The sequence below is a fragment of the Macrotis lagotis genome, chromosome 5 (assembly GCF_037893015.1).
Source record: "Macrotis lagotis isolate mMagLag1 chromosome 5, bilby.v1.9.chrom.fasta, whole genome shotgun sequence".
Classification (NCBI taxonomy): Eukaryota; Metazoa; Chordata; class Mammalia; order Peramelemorphia; family Peramelidae; genus Macrotis; species Macrotis lagotis.
The window spans coordinates 2542903-2561496 of record NC_133662.1 but is presented as its reverse complement, the minus strand read 5'-3'; the positions used below and the strand labels follow the sequence as shown (position 1 = coordinate 2561496).

The 18594-nt window shown below is 37.1% G+C and overlaps 1 protein-coding gene across 7 annotated transcripts in view; it reads right to left on the bottom strand.

Annotated features, from left to right (window-relative positions):
* Positions 1-18594, bottom strand: part of FKBP5 (FKBP prolyl isomerase 5) — a 209689-nt gene that overhangs the window by 156287 nt on the left and 34808 nt on the right. For 3 of the 7 annotated variants that reach the window (XM_074236453.1, XM_074236454.1, XM_074236448.1), the window contains exons 1-2: positions 15447-15543; positions 14756-14848 (exon numbers count right to left, since the gene is read on the bottom strand). The exons of 1 other annotated variant lie outside the window; for it this stretch is intronic. The gene's annotated coding sequence lies outside the window, so the exon portion shown is untranslated. Of the gene's footprint in view, positions 1-14618; positions 14849-15250; positions 15274-15446; positions 15544-18594 lie in introns of those variants that run through there. 3 more of the 7 variants (XM_074236452.1, XM_074236451.1, XM_074236450.1) reach the window with 3 other exon arrangements.

Below are 18594 nucleotides of genomic sequence, written 5' to 3'. Positions count from 1 at the left end.
CTCCCAGACATTTCCAAGCCCTTAGTAAATTTGCATACCTAAAGAAAAATAGCTTCAGACAGAAGCCAGCCCTACTTTCACAATAAAAGAACTGTAGATGCTCATCAACTAGGGAATAACTTAACAAATAGCAGTATTTGAAGGTAATAGAAAATTATTGTGCTGCAAAAAATAATTACTACGAAGAATTCTGAGCAAAGGAAGAACTTTGCATAATATGGAAAATAAAATAAGCAGAATCAGGAAAATATATACAGTAACTACCACAATGTACATGGAAATAAAATTTTTAAATTTTTATCTTTTTAAAAAAAATTTTTTTTAAGATTTTGCAAGGCAATTGGGGTTAAGTGGCATGCCCAAGGCCACATGGCTAGGTAATTATTAAGTGTCTGAGGTCAGATTTGAACCCAGGTACTCCTGACTCCAAGGCTGGTGCTCTATCCACTGTGCCACCTAGCTGCCCATTTTTAAATTTTTAAAAAAGACAAAACAATGTTATGTAATTATAAAGGTCAAGCATAGCCTCAGAGAAGAGTTGAGAAAAATGCATTCCCTCTGGGACTATGAATATAGAACACTGTATAAACTGTCAGGCTTGACATGTTACATACAGAATATTAGACATGGTTTTATTCACTTTTTTTCAATTTTATCTTTTTTATCAGGGATGACTCATTAGGCTAAGAAGGAGATACATTTAGAAATAAAATTATATGAAAACAAATTATATCAATAAAAACACTTTGTAAATACTGATTTCACTAAAGAAATACATATAACTATTATAGGAATTTGTCCTTAATGGTAATGGTAACTGTATTATGATTCATACTGTATTTTTCCTTTATCAAATAATTATTATGCTTTTCTCCATCAACATAATCCCATGAAATTGACAGGGCAAGTACAGTCCAAGCTTTGTTATCCAGGTTCCTGGCACAGTGCCAAAAATTGAGCTAATTCTCAACACCCAGGTATTTCTCTATTTCCTCCACCATTTTTTCCTCCTAAAACCATGGTATGCAAAATAACTTGAGAGGTAAAAAGCAAACTCCCCCCCCCCCACCAAGAACAGTAAATAATAACCCTCTAGCAACTTTATACTAATATTATCTGGCTACCAGGTTACTAAATAGAAGACTTACAAAGAGGTAAAGAAAAAAAAGTCAGGTTATACTACAGATGAATTGGTAAAGGTCAAATAACATTGCCTTCATTCTTTTGCTATTAGTACTCTCAGTTTACAAATGAGGAAACCTTGCACCCTCCACATGGTATATTTCAGTAAATCAGCAGTATAAAAAAATAGCTGGTAGAGGTGGGGGAAAGTATATAGTCTCTAGATGCTGAAAAAATATTTCTTTAGAGGAATTTATTAAAACAAACAAAAAACTGTTAGCTTACTTTATCCCTTGAAGATTAAAGGTACTAAATTTCTGGAAATTTGGGAGTAGTGGTTGAGTTTGAGAAGAAAAACATGAACATTTAGAAGAAAATCAAAATAAAGCAATACTGCTTTCAGTGTCCTCTATAGAACTAATCACTTTTTTTGTTCTTCAATAATTTTTTGGTCATGTCTGACGCTCCATGACATTATTTGGGGTTTTCTTGGCAAAGACACAGGAATGGTTTGCAGTTTCTTCTCCAGTTTATTATACAGATGAAGAAACTGAAGCAAACAGGGTAAAGTGACTTGCCCAGGGTCACACACTTATGTCTGAGGCCAGATTTAAATTCAGGAAGATGCTATCCAGAAGAAAGCTGTGGCTCTATATATCAAAAGACTTAATGGCATTCTGAAGTCAAAGCTTACTGGGAAGAACCTATTCAAATATTTAACACCTAAGCTTTGCCACTTTAATTACATGCAATAAAGATGAAAATAAACTTAGAAAACATCCAAACAAATCCCCATAGAATACTATTGCAGAGTCACCAACCCAAAACAACCATAGGAAAGATTAATAAGCATTTTTAAAACTCCTATTATATGGCAGACACTATGTTTAGCACTAGGGATACAAAGAAAGGCGAAAGATACTTCCCCCCTCAAAAAGGAGAAACCATAGGAACAACTATGATCATGGAATTTATACAGAAAGTAAATAGGAAATAACAGAGAGAAGGCACCAGATTAAAGATTTATGAAAGGTTCTCTGTAGATGATGATTGATAGGTATTCTCAGAGTACATGATGAAAAGGTTAAAAACTTCTGAAATACAGGGGCAGCTAGTCCAAAAGAATAGAACACTGGCCTTGGAGTCAGGAAAAACTGAGTTTTAAATTCACTTATTAGTTGTGTGACCTTGGGCAAATCATTTAACTCCGACAAAAAAAATCAAACTACTTCTAGAACAAGAAGACATCCCCTTCAAAAAGCTATAGTAAAATCCTTCAAAAACAATATGCCAATAGGTCTGTCAAATGTAACTGAAAGTGGCTATCTCTGAATAGAATAAATGCTTGGTTACTACATTGATCAGTTCTCAAGTCTTTTTCTTTTTTTTTTTTTGGCAAGACAATGAGGTTCAGAGACTTGCCCAACACAACTAGGTTAAGTGTGTGAGGCCATATTTGAACTCAGGTCCTCCTGACTTCAAAGGCCAGTGCTCTATCCATTGTACCACCTAGCTGCCACTCAAATCTTTCAAAGTTGATCAACAATATGTTCAAATAAATAGTTGAATCATGAAGATGTCTACAAAAGCAGAGCAGATAAAACAAAATGTTCTGTTTGGCATTCCAAGATCTTTAAAATCTAGCCCCCTCCTACCTTTCCAGACATCTTATACCTTAATCTCCAAAATATACCCTTCAATTTGGTGACACTGACCTCCAGGCTATTCCACAAACAAGACACTTCATTTCTTCACTCTGGACATTTCTTTTCTCTAGCTGTCCAATATTTTCTCATAGTATTCCTGGTTTCCTTTAAATTCCAAATAAAATCTTAGTTATCTTCAATTTATCATATACATATATATATCTTATTTTGTATATTATTTGTTTAGTTATTTTGAGGCATAGTTTCAAATTGTTTTGTGGAATGACTGTTTCAATTTATAGCTCTAGTATCCTTCCAATGGTCATTTTCCTCTTCTGTCATCTTTGCCAATTTGATGGGCATGAGGTGGAATAGCAGGGTGGTTTTGCATTTCTCTAATTAAAGGTGATTTGGGATAGTTTTTTTTTCCTCATTTGATAATTTAGATTTCTTCCTCTAAAAACTATTCATTGCCTTTGACCATTTTTCTGTTAGGGAATTGCTCAGCTCTTCTTATATAGCTGAATCACTTTTTTATATTATCTCCAATGCTTTTTCCCACTATGCCATAAGTATCTTTTTTTTTAAAGGTTTTTGCAAGGCAATGGCGTTAAGTGGCTTGCCCAAGGCCACACAGCTACGCAATTATTAAGTGTCTGAGGCTGGATTTGAATTCAGATACTACTGACTCCAGGGCTGGTGCTCTATTTACTGCGCCACCTAGCCACCCCCAAAAGCATCTTGATTTCATAATGTTGTCTTATATAAAAGTTCAAAAATATAATGGTGATCTGTGAAAATCTTCTGGATATAAATACATGAAGCAGAATAATGACATTAAAATGGAAATAGGATATATATATATATATATATGTATATATAAAATTCATTGGGGATTGGCTAGATCTAGGAGGTAAGGAAAAAGTAAAAGATAACAAAGGTCTCAAACCTGAGAAATTAGGGGAATAATAGTGTCACTGATACAGAGAAATGAGAACCAAAAGAACCAAATTCCTTCTTAATTCTGGAGGAGGGAAATGGGAGGAGAGATAAACAGGTTCAAACTCATTTAATTTGAGGTGCTAGCAGAATTTGGCTTAGAAATGTCAATTAGAAAATTGAGACTTGAAGTTTAAAAATCATCAATATTCTAGCTATAGATTTAGTATCTTCATAGAAGTGACAGTTGAATACCCCAAAATAAGATTATTCTCTGTACCTTAAAAATAAGAACAAATCTTTTTCCATTCCACAATAGATTCAAAATGTATAGGTGACTCAAATATTAAAGATCTAGCCTCAAAATGTTAGAAGTGAAGCAGATCATCTATCTTTCAGAGTTAGGATTAAGGATGTTATTTGCCCTTCATTCTCTAAAAGGACTATGATATCAAGAAGATGATGCCATGACCTGCCAGTGAATTGGATTTAAGTGAGGTATGACTTATCAAACAAGGAATAGAGAAAATAACAAAAGATAAAATAGGGGTGGCTAGGTGGCGCAGTGGATAGAGCACCGGCCTTGGAGTCAGGAGTACCTGAGTTCAAATCCGGCCTCAGACACTTAATAATTGCGTAGCTGTGTGGCCTTGGGCAAGCCACTTAACCCCACTGCCTTGAAAAATCTAAACAAAATAAATAAATAAAAATAAAATAGAAATTCTGAGTGCATGAAATTAAAAAATGTTAACAACAAATTAATGCAGGATATATAAAATGTCATTTCAGTAATAATCAGGAGGTGTGAACAGTTCTCAAAATCTGAAATGCAAATTAATAACAATCATATAAAACAATGTTCTAAGGCTATATAATAAGATAAATAGAAATCAAACAAGTCTGAGGTTTCTTCTCACATCCAGCAAATCAGCAAAGATTACAAAAAGCAGGAATAGTCAGAGTTGGAAGAGTTGAAATGAGACATACTAATCTACAGATGGAAGAGGAGTTGTGTATTTGGGACAACCATTTGGAATTAGGCAAATAATGTGATTACAATATCCATAAGTCAGAGATATAACACTGCAAGGTATATACATCAAGGTAGGCAACAAACAGAAAGGATTATAGAGATCAACAACAAAACTTTTTGTATAAGCAAACTAGAAACAAAATAGCTGATGAACCATTGGAAGTTAACTAAGCAAACTGAGGCACATGGATGAAATGGAATATTACTGTGCTGAAGGAATGATAAATATGATAAATGATCAATGAAAATACTGAAAAGAAACTTATGGAAGCTTGATAAAATAAGCACAGCCAGAAAAAACAACAAACATGATAAAAGAATAAAAGTGAAAGAAACAACAACCACAACACAGTCAAAACTGAATGTTGAAAAATATAAAGATCAAGTTTGGCCTCTATGGAGAGATGTGAGAAAACAGCTCTCCTTTTCTGCAAAGGTGGGGATCCACCTGCATGGAACTTTCATATAGTATCATATTTTTTTTTCTGAATGTTGATTGATTTTGCTGATTTTTTTCTTTTCTTCCTCTTAAAAAAAACTTTTGCTATATTCTTAGGTTTTCTAGGAATGCTTAGGATCAGAGACACATGGAATCTGAGTGATATAAAACAAAAGATACAAATAAAAATCCATTTAAAAAAAGAAGGGTATCAGAGAAAAATCTTTAAATTGCTAGAAGCAAGCTTATAGCTACATCAAAAGCATCCTTCAATAATTCCTTCAAAATAAGGTTTACCAGCTATTTTTTCAACAATTCAATTAAACAAACATTTGCTAAGTGCTTATTTACTAACTGATTATGTTGCAAGTTATAGAAGCAGCTGGGGTACTGGTCAATGTTAGACTTAGAATTAGGAAGTTCAGAATTCAATTCAAGTTTCTAACATTAAACTTATATGACCTTAGACAAATTACTTTATTTTTCTCTTCAAACAACTATGAGAAACTTAACTACTATATTATCAACAGGCCAAGAGAGACATTACAGATCCTTTACAAGGAAGGCATACAATTACAAAAGCATTTTTTAAATAAGCTGGTTGTTTTCTGATGAAATGTATTTCAGTATTTCAAGAATCATTACTTTGGTACTCCAGTCAACAGATACTTTATCAAATGGTCTTTATTAGATGCCCTGGTTGAAAAGAAAAACTATCATCAAGTGGCCAATCTTCTATATAAAAGCCTTTCTCAACTCAACTTAGTCTGGTTCTCAGGCAATGAACACATGAAGATAGAGCTATCAGTCAGTACTTGTTCTCAAAGTTATTCTTGTTTGGTAGGATCTTCTAGGTCTTACACTCTTATAATACAGTCTTTTAAAATCTAGGCTCATTTCTATACCATCATGAAGCACTACAGTAGAATTTTAAGCACAAAAAAATGTGAAATGCAGTGTAATCTACTAAGACCTGAGGTCAAATCCTGCATAGACATTTACTAGGACAACCTCCCTGAGCCTCATGAGATTGGATTCAATGACCTCTAAAATACCTTTCAATTCTAAATCCATGATTCTATGATCTTAAACTAGTGAAAGTTTAAACACCCAGTCACTACTGAAAAAAAAAAGCTTTCAAAAGCAACTGTTCTTTCTCTAAATTCTTTGCAATAAATAATTAATTATAAAATAAGTAAGCAAAAATTTTTTTTTCAGGATATGAATTAAGAGGAAGAAGTTGAAAACAAGTAGCAGTAATGCCCAATATTTGACCAAAGTGAAATGTTTCGATTAGCTATCTGCACAAGTTATCTTAATGCTATCAATACTAAAGCAAACAAAGATATGTATTGTTGGATTCAAGTCTGCATCTTAACAAAATAATTATAAATACAAATATTTCAAATGGATTTGGCTAGATCTCATGAAATTTGCTTTTTTGTGAAGTAATAAGGATAATAATTCAACTTATACAATGCTTCTAAGAGTTTAAGATTCAAGGGGCGGCTAGGTGGTGCAGTGGATAAAGCACCGGCCCTGGAGTCAGGAGTACCTGGGTTCAAATCTGGTCTCAGACACTTAATAATTACCTAGCTGTGTGGCCTTGGGCAAGCCACTTAACCCCATTTGCCTTGAAAAAACCTAAAAAAAAAGAGTTTAACATTCAAATTACAAATGTTATTGTCATATGTGGGGGAAAAAACGGTCAATGATCTTAAAGCAGTGTATATATACATATATATATATATATATATACACACACACACACACACACACACACACTGTCTAAAACAAAGTAAAACAATCTCTTTTTCCGTGAAGGGTGAAGGGTTGAGATCTTCCCTATCAGCCCTCTTGGTCCAAGGAGAACTTCCTAAGCACACTGAACTGAAGCATGTTGACCAAAGCATGTTGCACAGCACAGAGTGCTGGGGGAACATTCCTAGTAAACATATTTTGGGGTCCAAACCTGGGGACTTGGCCCTTCCCTGGGTGTTTTACTTCAAGACAATTGGAAAAAGTGACTGTACTCAGGATCTGAGGGTGTTTTGGCCAAAACTTATGGATCATTGAGTTGGATTGAGACAACTCATTGTTCACTGAGGTTAGTCTTGTAAACCCTTAGACATGTGCCATTTTTGTGTGAATTCTATAAATATCTTACTTGGGAATGTGGGCTTTGGAAGTCACCCTCTTCGGTGAAGACACTCTATCAAAGGGACTTTTCCAATCAAGACCTTGGAAGCTGTGTTGTGACTAGACTTTCCCAGCCAGCCAGAATATTGCTCATCTTTCATTTTATTTATTCTGATGTTTTTCTTAATATACATGAATATTTATAATAGTATACCTTTGGGGTTAAAAGTATATTAATTTTGGGTTATAACTCATATATGTAATTGTGTATTATCTTGAGTTATAAGTATAATAATTTTGGGTTATGTGTACATTAATCATTAAATTCTCATTTAAAGACTTAAGAGAGTCATTGTAGTAGATTCAAGCTGACCAAATTAAAAATCTGCACAGCATGTAATCTTTTCTGTTACAGATTGAAGTATAAATTATCACTTTACTCTATTGAGTTGTTCATAGAATCTATAGTTACTGACCAATCGAAGTACTGAAGAAATAAATCCCAAATAAAGCAGTTTTATAGATCTATGAAGCTCTTCCAATCAATATAGGTGGAAAAAAACATTTCCCAAGTAACCTTGATTAATCTGTTTAATTAAGGACAATTGTCTTTCCAATAACTTCAACAACATATACTCTAATTTATAGTGGTATATCAATAACCAAATTAGTTTTTAAGATAGCTGCAAAATTAATCTGAAAAATTAAATAAATTATTTTGCTTCGGTTGTAAAGAATATCAAGAACTTAACTTGTTTAGAAAAATATATTAAATTTAATGCTCTCTGTTTAGTTATTTCTTTTATGATGTAATTTTTTCTAAGTTGTACAATGAAATTTATTTACTCTACTTTAGACCATGGGGTGAACCATAATTAAATGATCTCAGATATCTAAGCAAGAATATTCCTCTGTTCTTATGCATAAACAAAATTAGACTGCCATAATTATTACTTTAGTACTGCCCTAAATCAATATAGTTTACAAGTACCAACTTTTCCAACTGAAGCAGGATAAACAGAACCACCCAGAAAATTCAACTAGTGACATATTTATCTGATCTCTTTTGTCTGGAAGATTCATGACAGAAGGGACTGTTCATGCTTGTACTGCACTTAATACACACTGTAGGTGCATAATTATTTATAAGTAATAATCACTTTCAATTCCCAGAAAGCTGGTGCCAGATAGCAATCTCATTTCCCAGATGACATAACTAGGATTTGAAAGAGAGAAAAAAGAGTTTATCTGTCAGTTCTGCCTTGGGTCAATTCTGCCTTGGGTCAAACTATATTCCTAGCCAAAAAATTTTCCATCAAATTTCAAAGCAAAGTGGCATAACTACAAACAGCTAAGGAGTGGGGACAAAGAGTCCAGAAAGACAGGTTAGCATCTGATAGAAGAGTATCATTCTTTTTTCATTTCAGAATTTAGAGAGTCTTGTTTAGGTTTTGGTTTGTGGTCTTTGTAGACAATTGAGATTAAGTGATTTGCCCAGTCACATGGCTGGTAAGTGTCTAAGGTCAAATTTGAACTCAGGTTCTCCTGCCTACAGGGCAAGTGATCTATCCACAGCACCACCTAGCTAGCCACATCAGGGACTTTATTTTTTTAACTCCTGTATGTATCAATGTTCTATTTTTCACTTGAAAAGTAAGGTTTTTCAACCTTAAAGAATGTTGGAAAAGATAATCTTACACGTAGTACATGGGCAATTCCTAATGTATTTCTATACAACAAAGTTTTTCCTCAGGTAATTTCCCCAGATCTGCTTTGATAAAATGTACAATTCACAAAACCATAGCACCATATGTTGAAGAGAGCTGACTATGATCTTGAACATCATTATCTAGCCTAGCCCTCTTCTTGAACAGTTCAGATGAGCAAACTCAGGTCCAGAGAGGTGTGGTGATCTGTCCCAGGCCACACAGTCAGTGGTACAGTGAGACTAGTGTCCAATTCTCCTTCCTCCCAAGTCCAGATCTCTTTACACCACATCATGCTGACTCCCTTCAAGAAAAATTTCAACATTTATCAATGAATTACTGCCATCCTAGTGCATGAGTGATTTTCTGAATTGGAGCCAAAAATTACAAGCCAATGTTGTATGTTAAAATATAATACGCTTTTGTTGTGTCTTATTTTAAAAGTTAAACATGGAAATCATTTTATTGCTTAATATTTAACATACATAAAAGAACATTCCATCCTCACTTAGCACATACCTGATGCTAAAAGCATCAATAATCTTTGGGACTCCCCCTTCCCAACAGTAACAATATTTTAAAACTTGAAGCAGAAACACTTTCAGTCTTTAATTTTGAGCTTATATCTCAACTGGCTTTCTATTATGCACAGATGGATAAATAAAAGCAGATATATAATTTTGGAAGTAGATTAATTTGAAAAATTCAGCCCAGTTTTGACCATTTCCAGGAAAAAGGGAGTGGTCTTTTCTCTATCTTTCTCATGAATTGTTAACTCCTCTATTAGGCATTTAAGAGTCCTTTCAGATTTGGTTTCAAACTACTTTTCCAAGGCTCATTATACATAATTCCTGTCCATGTACTCTATACTTTTTTTTTTAAGGTTTTTGCAAGGCAAATGGGGTTATGTGGCTTGCCCAAGGCCACACAGCTAGGTAATTATTAAGTATCTGAGACCTGGATTTGAACTCAGGTACTCCTGACTCCAGGGCTGGTGCTTTATCCACTGTGCCACCTAGCCACCCCATGTACTCTATGCTTCTGATAAACTTGCCTTCATGCTGTTGAAATGAAATGAAATTCTAGCTCCTGTCTAAATGCTTTTGCATTAGCTATTCCTCTCTCCTAAAATGCACCTCCTCCTCACCTCTTAGAACTCCTTGGGATTTTTAGAATTTAGATCAGGAGTCATCTATGCCTTTCTTTAACATCCCAGCTGTTACTAATTTCTCTCCCAACTACTTTCTAATTACTATCTAATACCTTGTATATATTAAATATACATGTTGCTTTGACAGAATGTGAGTAGCTTGAAAGTAGGAATTTATTTCATTTTTGTCTGTCTTACTAAGCAAAGAGCCAGGGACACAGCAAGTGCTTAATAAATGCTAATTGTAAGACCTGAAACAGAATGTTACCCATAAGTCTAGAAGTTTATCATCTTTCCTTTAGAAATTTATGTTCATTTAAAAAAACCCAAATATGTTCTTTGTTTATTCTCTATTGATGAATAATTTGGGAAACTTAAGAAAATTAAGCCACAATTTCATCTGGCTATACATTCTTGGACTCAACATAATCTAAGCCCTTTTGTGTCGCTTAACAAACTTGCACATGTATGATTGCTTCCTTATAACTCAATATTTCACTCCATAGCTCAAAAGGAGTCAGAACAATTTCTAACTCTTCATTATTTTCTTCTTTCTTTCCTTAAAATACTGAATTCAATTTCTATTACTATTTTTTAAAACCTTTTCCTCCCCCTCTATCTCAATTATAAAAAAGTAGACATAAAACCTGCAGTTATATAAACTCCCCCTTGTGGTCCTATATTCTGATCAAAAGTATTCAGAAGGCTAGATATTTTTGGAAAAGACAAAAAAAAATTATGGAAAAAAATTTTCATCTTCTATTGTTTTTAACCTAACTGATCACAAATTACAACAGAAGAATGAGGTTTCAGTTTAAAAAAAAAACCTGAAAGTTAAAAGCCTAAATGTATTATGAAATAGATTGCAATTAAATTTGAGTTAGAATCAATTTAAATTCTTTTGTAGTACTTGAATTTTATACAAACACTGCTTTAAATAAGCAGACTATCCCCTAGGGCTTCGTAAAAAAAAAAAAAAAGACAAGTTATAATGCTGTGAATTATATAGCCTATATCATTTGGGCAGGACTGGTCTTACACTTCTGAAAAGTTTTAAAAATTGTTCTCTCTGTAAATGACATTGACCTTTGATAGGAGAAAAGTCTGAATAGGACTTGTGTTCTTATATAGTTATAACAATTTACAAGTCAATGACCTCTCCCTATAAAAAATTTAAGTTTCCTTATGCTTTTATAAATATGATGTCTGGAAAAATAATTTCAGCACAGAATAAGCAAATCAACTAAGCACTAGACTTAAGAATTTTTGGCCTGTTACTAATTTATACTCTTCAATTTGGATATATACTAAAAACTTATCACAACATAAGAAAGCCAAACATAACCAATATTACAAATATAAAATTCAGTTAGATTATAAAATGTATACAATTTCTGTAGTATCATAAACTCAAAAGATTAAATTATTTCCTGATAAATTGTTTTTATAAGTAAGCAGTTAAGTAATAAAAGTACATCTTTTTAGAAATAATAAAATTTATGTTGAAGGGACTTATAGGAAGGGTTCAACATGTATGTCCCACTGGGTAGGCTTCAGTGTCCTCATGAGTAAAACAAGGAGATTAGACTAAATGGCCACCATAGTATCCCTAAACTCTAAAACTAAAATTATATTATTCTAATTTTCCAATGAAGCTCCTAGAGATATAAAGATAAATAAGATATGGTTCCTGCTCTTAAGAATCATCTAACAGACAATAATTGTTTTTTATCCCTTATTTAGCATCTTCACTATAAGATCTTATTTTCTAGCATATATTTCTATCTTTAAGGGCAGCATTTTGTAGTAGAATTTGAGAATCTCTGGGTTTTCAAGTGTCACCTCTGAAGTAAACTGTATGACCCTTAATCTCTCTGAGCTACAACTTTATTAAGACAATCCAATGCAAAACTACCTGTGGAATTTCCTTAAGAGATATAGATGGGGCGGCTAGGTGGCATAGTGGATAAAGCACCGGCCTTGGAGTCAGGAGTACCTGGGTTCAAATCTGGTCTCAGACATTTAATAATTACCTAGCTGTGTGGCCTTGGGCAAGCCACTTAACCCCATTTGCCTTGCAAAAACCTAAAAAAAAAAAAAAGAGAGAGAGAGAGAGAGAGAGATATAGATGAAGAGGCAGCTAGGTGGCACAGCAGAACGAGCACCAGCCCTGGAGTCAGAAGGACCTGAGTTCAAATCCAGCATTAATAATTACCTAGCTGTGTGATCTTGGGCAAGTCACTTAAACCCACTGCCTTGCAAAAAAAAATTAAAAAATGAATAAAAAGATACAGATGAAATGAAAGGTTGCTGACCAATAACTCAAAAAAAAGTAGAGACAAGTTCAAAAAGAATATTGGTTAAAAATTAATTTATTTAAAATTAGAAATGTTTATGAAATATGTGATGTTAAAATAATTAAACATGTACTTAATTTTGAATTTGATATATGATTGATAACTATATATGATATACTAACAAGGTGGGAAAAAAATCAAGAAAATACAAATGGAAAACAATGGACAATATTAATGGCCTAAGATGATGAGGCTCCCATAGGTTCCTTATGGGTTATTTAAAAAAATTAAAAAAGCAGGTAGATGGTGTAGTGGATAAGATTATTCGCCCTGGACTCAGAAGGACCTGAGTTCAAATCTCAACTCAGACAACTGACACATCAGTTGTGTGACCTTGGTATCTTGCAAAGGAAAAAGAAAGCAGTCTATGAATAAATGGATTAGTGCATAAATAATCACATTATTTTGAGTTTCTTAAATTGGTCTGGCTGAAATAGTATATTTATTTTTTAAATCCCTAATATATAACCAAGATAGAGAAAAAATTCAAATAGAGATATATTTGAATTTTTTAAATGACTGATTTTCTGGATAAAAGAAAAGAATCATAACAGAGAAGCATAATGTTTAAATAAGAGAAAGCTGGAAAAATATATTTACTTTGAATGATTATTCACAAGGATCCTTCAAAAACTCGGGCTATTTTAAAACTATCTCATTACTTTGTAAATGACCAATTCAAGTTAAGGGGGGGGAAATTAAATACTCATCCAATTGTGTGACATAAGTTATATTTTAAACAGAAAAAAGATCAAAATTAAAAACTACTTTCAAAGTATCCTTTCTAAAATTGAAACATATCTGACTAAGGAACATATATGTAAACAAGGCAGTTTTAAGAAATGTGAATACATTCAGGTCTTCTTGATAAGTAATTTAAATAAAATTCACCCTATTACTTCCCAAAGATTTTTTAATCTCTTACTATTTCCACACATATACTTAATTTTTCATGCATACTTACATATGGTATAGTATACTGTTCAACAAGACAAAATATAGAAACAGTAACTGGTTTCTCATCAATATAATGTTATTTTCTAGATACTTTGTCTTAACCCTACCCCCACCATTCCTTTCTATGCCATACCACTCTTAAACAGCTATACTGGTTTCTTTGTAATAATCCATATCAAGATTTTTAAAAAGGGCAAAGTACTATATTACTTCAAGAAGAATTTTTGGAAGTTAAGTATAATAATGATTCTTGTAGGTCTTCCCTTAAAGAAGCAAAGCAACCTAATCAGATGGGGGGGGGGGGGGGTTCTTCAATGCAAATAATTTGAACATTCTGAAAACCCAAAATTGAGAAAAAATTCCAAGTTCTGCTGAAAACATGAAATAGAATTCAATTAAAAGCTAAATGCTTTTTATTTTGCTAAAGTCACAAAATATACATAGGAACTTGTCCCAAATACAAAATGATTTCCCACAGCATTTCCTCTTTAAATCAATCTTCAAGAAATAGAATGATTTAGTTACAAGCATTCTCCTAAAAAGTAGACCTCCCAGCTAAATGTTCCCTGATTAGATCTACTTACAGAGGATAGAACTTTAAGTTCTGGTTATGTTCGATTTTCCAAAAGGCGTATTATATAACCCTTCACACAATTAAAGGCTAAATTGCCATTGCCCAATTAAAAATAGAGGTTTTTTGTATAATTTTATTTCAGACTGAGTAACCTTAGAACATCTTTAAACTACTATTGTAATATAGTAGTGCAGTGCAGTCATTTCTCAATTCTCTTCTACCATTATTAGAGTACTAAAAACATGAGTGCAGCACTTTTCAACATCATTTAAACATTCAAACAGCATTGATTTTTTCCATCACTGTTAAAAAAGGGTGGTAGCATTTACCAAAGACAGGTGAAATAATAATTAAAAAAGCTACCTCACATTCTATGGAAACTCTAAACCAAAAGGGATCCTTGTTAGGCTACGGAGACAAAAGAGAGACAAGGAGCAGATGTAGGACTGAGAGCTCAAAGCTCTTGGCTAACTTCAAGAAAATTACTCGAACACTGACACAGTAGAAGAAATCAATGAAGGTGAGGAAATCCTAAATTATAGTTGTCACTAGTTACCAGTATATTTCTCAATTCCAGGCTAAAGTCCCCAACTTTTCTTGTCTCTCAAGCGCAATTAAACAGGAAAGTGGAGTTTTCTTTTCCAGCTTCGGGAAGAGATAATAAGTCTTACGCTCGAACTTCAGACACATTACCTCTCGGAGTTTTGATCTGATAATATCCTTCCCCCAGCCTCTGACTGGACAGACAACAACACTGGACATTGGTCCTCCAGAAGAGGCAAATTCCTGCAACGGGGGGAAGAGAAGAAAGACACGCTTGGAACCGAAGGAGAGGAAGACACAAAAGGCAGAAAGAATCAAACTGGAGCAACCTGTCATTGGCTTGGGGGGGGGGGAAGAAAAGGGCAGAGTGAGTCCCCCCAAGTGTCCCCCGAATAAAAAAACCGCCTTTGGGAAGGGCGCAGGGCCGTGCACCAGGGAGATGCGAGGCGGGGGCCAGGGCTTCCCAAGGTGCTGGCCTCAGGGCGCGCGGGGTCCCAGGCTCCTCCAGCCCGCCCAGGGCCACCCGGGCGCCAGGCGCAGGGGAGCAAGGCAGGGCACGCGCGCGTGCACACACACACATGTACAACACACACATACAACACACACACGCGCGCGCGCGCGCGCACGAGGTGTACCGACACTCACACGCGGCGCGCCCAGCTCCCAGCCCCGGCTCCACGCGGCACGACCCGCTTTCCTCCCCCGGGCCCGCAGAGAGGCGGCATGGGGGGGGCACGGGAGGCGGTGCCCGGCCCCGGCCCCAAGCTCCGCCGCGGCCGCAGCTGCCGCCTCCACCGCCTCCCGCGGGCCCATCCCCACGCCTCCGGCCCAGGGGCGCTACCTGCCGCGGCGCTCTTTCCTTCTCGCTCGCCCGCTCGCCCCCGTACCCAACCGCTAGCCCGCGCGCCGGTGCGCCGCCGCCGTTGACTGGCAGAGCCCGAGAGCCGGCCCGAGTCCCTCACCCCTCCCACCTCCTCCCCCCTCCCCCCCCACTCAGCCCGGGCCGCGCGGGGAGATGCCCCGCCCCCAGCAGCCGCAGGACCGGACGCGGAGAGGTCCGCTGAGCCGTCAGTCTCCTCCCGAAAGGCGCGCGGGCCACCGCCCCGCCTCTTCCGATTGGCGGCCGGTGCGCGGCCCATGCAAATAAGGCGCCGCCTCCTCCCCTTCTCCCGCTCCCTCCCCGGACTCTCCCCTCGCCCAAGCCCCTGCAGCCCACGTGTCTTCTCCTCCGGACCCCGCCGCCACCCCCAGCAGCGCAGGGAGGAGGCGGCAGCCCTGGACGCCCCCGGCCCCCCGGGGGGCTCGGCTGCACGCCGCGCACCGTGTCCCCGCGGGGTGGCCCTCCCTCCTTCAGCCCCTGCAGGCTCCGAGAGCTGCCCGGCGGACGGGAGGGCTGGGGCAGGCTCGGAAGGACTGGTCCGCCCCGAGACGGCCACTCCGGAGAGTCAGGGCGGAGAAGCCGCCCTCTGCCTCCCGGAGCCGGGCCGGCGGGCGCTCTGCAAATCCCTGGGTAACTGGATCGGGCCGGCCCAGCAGCAAGGACCTTATCCGCCCATGACTGCCAAGAACTTTCTGCTGAGCTTTGTGACCCCGCCAAACGCAGCCCGCGGGCACCGGACCTGCCTTCCGCCCGGCGGTCCCGGCAGAGAGTAGAAGGAAGGACTAGCCCCAGGCCGCACCGAGACCATGAAACCTAACGACCTTCAACGGTTGGCCCCAAATCAAACAAGAAATGGCATCCAGGTTGCAGCAGACACTCGAAGCCACCTCTTCGGACCCTAGGAAAGCTCCCTGCTTGTTTCTGCCACAGCCTGTCAATCAAACAACAGGTATTTATTGGAGCAGCTGACACACGCGAGGGAGATTACTACAATCTTGGAAGGGACGCGAGAAGTAAGAAACCAGGAAGATCTTTGCTCTCCAGGAATTTCGCACTTTACCACTGAGTAACTGCCGCAAAAACTTTCACATGAGAATTAGGAAAGAATTAGGATTCACCAGAGTAAAAAGATAGGAGATAAGGGAGCACAAGATCAAAGTCCATAAAATTACATGAAGTTGTTCAGATACCCACATCTAAGAATTAAAAGCTTGAAAGAGATAGGTTTAGCCAGTAAAAGGAAGTCCTCCTTTATAAAATAAATTGTAAACTTGGGAAGTTAATATGTCTAAGAGAGATTACAGGCTGAAAACATGAAAAAAGTTTTAAATTCAATCTCCAGTGAGAATTGACCCTGCATGTAGCAAAGATGAATGTGATAAGGTAGAATAAGGTAGACCTGGGATTAGAACCTGAATTTCTTGATTCCCCTAGTTCTACACAATTGCTACTCTACCACAGTCATATGAAGGAATTTATAGCAATAAATAGAAGAGAAAATGAAATGTGATCAATTCATAAAAGAGGCATGCCCCAAGGGCCATAAGGGGAAGATGAAAGAATTGTATTGAATTCTGAGTTCATGGAGGGCCTCTTTTGGTATCCTAAGTGTTCAATGTCTAGCATGTAGTAGATGCTTAATAATTGATTATTGATTTCTTCTGGCTAAAGACATTTGCTGTTGTTCAGTCATGTTCCACTCTTCATGACTCTATTTGGGGTTTCTTGTCAAAGATACTGAAGCGATTTCCCATTTTTCTTCTCCAGCTCATTTTACAGATGAGGAAACCAAGGCAAACATAATTTACAAAACTAGTAAATGTCTGAGGCCAGATATAAACTCTGGAAAATATAAACTCTTCCTAAATCTAGGCCTGACAGCTAGCCAGTTTTCCACATAAAGATGTTTTGCTAAGGATTCATGGAGGAAGATCATATTTGAGTTGACCTTGAAGGAAAGGTTATTTAAAAGGAATCTGCCCAAGATAAGGAAGATGTTCTAGGCATTAGAAATATCACAAAGGAACAGATGTGGACACCACCCTTATTCACCTCTCACCTGAACTATTGCTTTAACTTGCTAATTACTGCCCCTGCCCCCAATCTCTTGTTTCCAATCCATTTTCCACACTGCTGACAAATTGAGATTCCTAAAGCACCAGGTCACTCTCTGATCCAGAAACTCCAGTAGTTCCCTGTTTCATCTAGGATATAATGTAAACACCTTCAATATTTATTTAAAAGTCTTCACAACCTGGCTCTAGGTTAAATTTACAACTTTATTGCACATTACTTCCCTTCACATCCCCCATGGTCCAGTCAAAACGACTGTCAATCTACACGCCTTTGCCATGGTTGACCTAGAATGAACTCTTTCTCATTACCTACCCTGCTCCCCCTTTAGATTTCCAAGCTTCCTTCACAACTGCCCTCAGATGCCTCTTCCTCCAAGAGACCTGTTGCCCTAGTTACTGGAGTTTCCCCCATTCACAAATCATTTTCTATTTACTTTGTACATATTTTGATGTGTTGATATACACATATGGATCATGGAATCAATTTAGAGCTAGAGAGGACCTTACAGGTCATGCAGTCCAACCTCTTCATTTTCAGATGAGAAAATTGAGAAACAATCCTTGAGGGTAGGAACTGTCTTTGTATCCCTAGGACCTAGTACAATGCCTGATATATAAGATCAGGCACTTAATAAATGCTCAATGAGTGAATTAGTTGATGATACTGATGTCATGGCTACTTTGGCTCTTGAGTAGGGGACATGAAAAAGAGTATTGAAAAAGCTGGAAAGATGGACAGCAAGTGATCTCAAAGACCAAGTCCTGGATGGAGATTAAACTTAATTCAGAAGACATGAGGGAACTCCTCAAGGTTTCTGAGGGTGCTTTTGTCACAACAATCCTGGTGATTTCTCATTTTATAGATAAGGAAACTGAGAGTCATTTAGGTTTAGTGACTAGGTCAGAATCAACACAGGTCATTAGAATTTGCTAATAAATATCAAGGGAGAGACTTGAGTTCAGGTCCTAGACATGTATGTAATAATAAATAAGGTGCATAACCACATCTTGGGAAGGTTATAAAAAGGATATCT